The sequence below is a fragment of the Cynara cardunculus genome, assembly GCF_001531365.2.
Source record: "Cynara cardunculus var. scolymus isolate 2C chromosome LG 12, CcrdV1, whole genome shotgun sequence".
In the NCBI taxonomy this organism is placed as follows: domain Eukaryota; kingdom Viridiplantae; phylum Streptophyta; class Magnoliopsida; order Asterales; family Asteraceae; genus Cynara; species Cynara cardunculus.
In genome coordinates this window covers 32,448,463-32,448,779 of record NC_037539.1, presented here as the reverse complement: position 1 = coordinate 32,448,779, position 317 = coordinate 32,448,463, and positions in this window count along the sequence as shown.

Here is a 317-nt window from a genome sequence, read left to right as displayed (position 1 = left end):
ACGAAAACTAGCCACACAGAAGTTGGTCAAGGGAATTCTGGATCTTAAATTCGAAAAAGATCATCTTTGCTCAGCCTGTGAGATGGGAAAGCTAAGACGGGCCTCACATAAAACCAAGTCAAAAACCTCCTGCACCAAGCCCTTGGACATGGTACATATAGACCTCTGTGGGCCTATATCAACTCAAAGTCTCTATGGAAAGAAGTACATGTTAGTACTGGTTGACGAATACTCCAGATACATCTGGGTTGAATTTGTAAAGAAGAAATCAGATGTTCCAGACCTACTCATTGGAGTGATGAAAAGGCTCCAAGTCC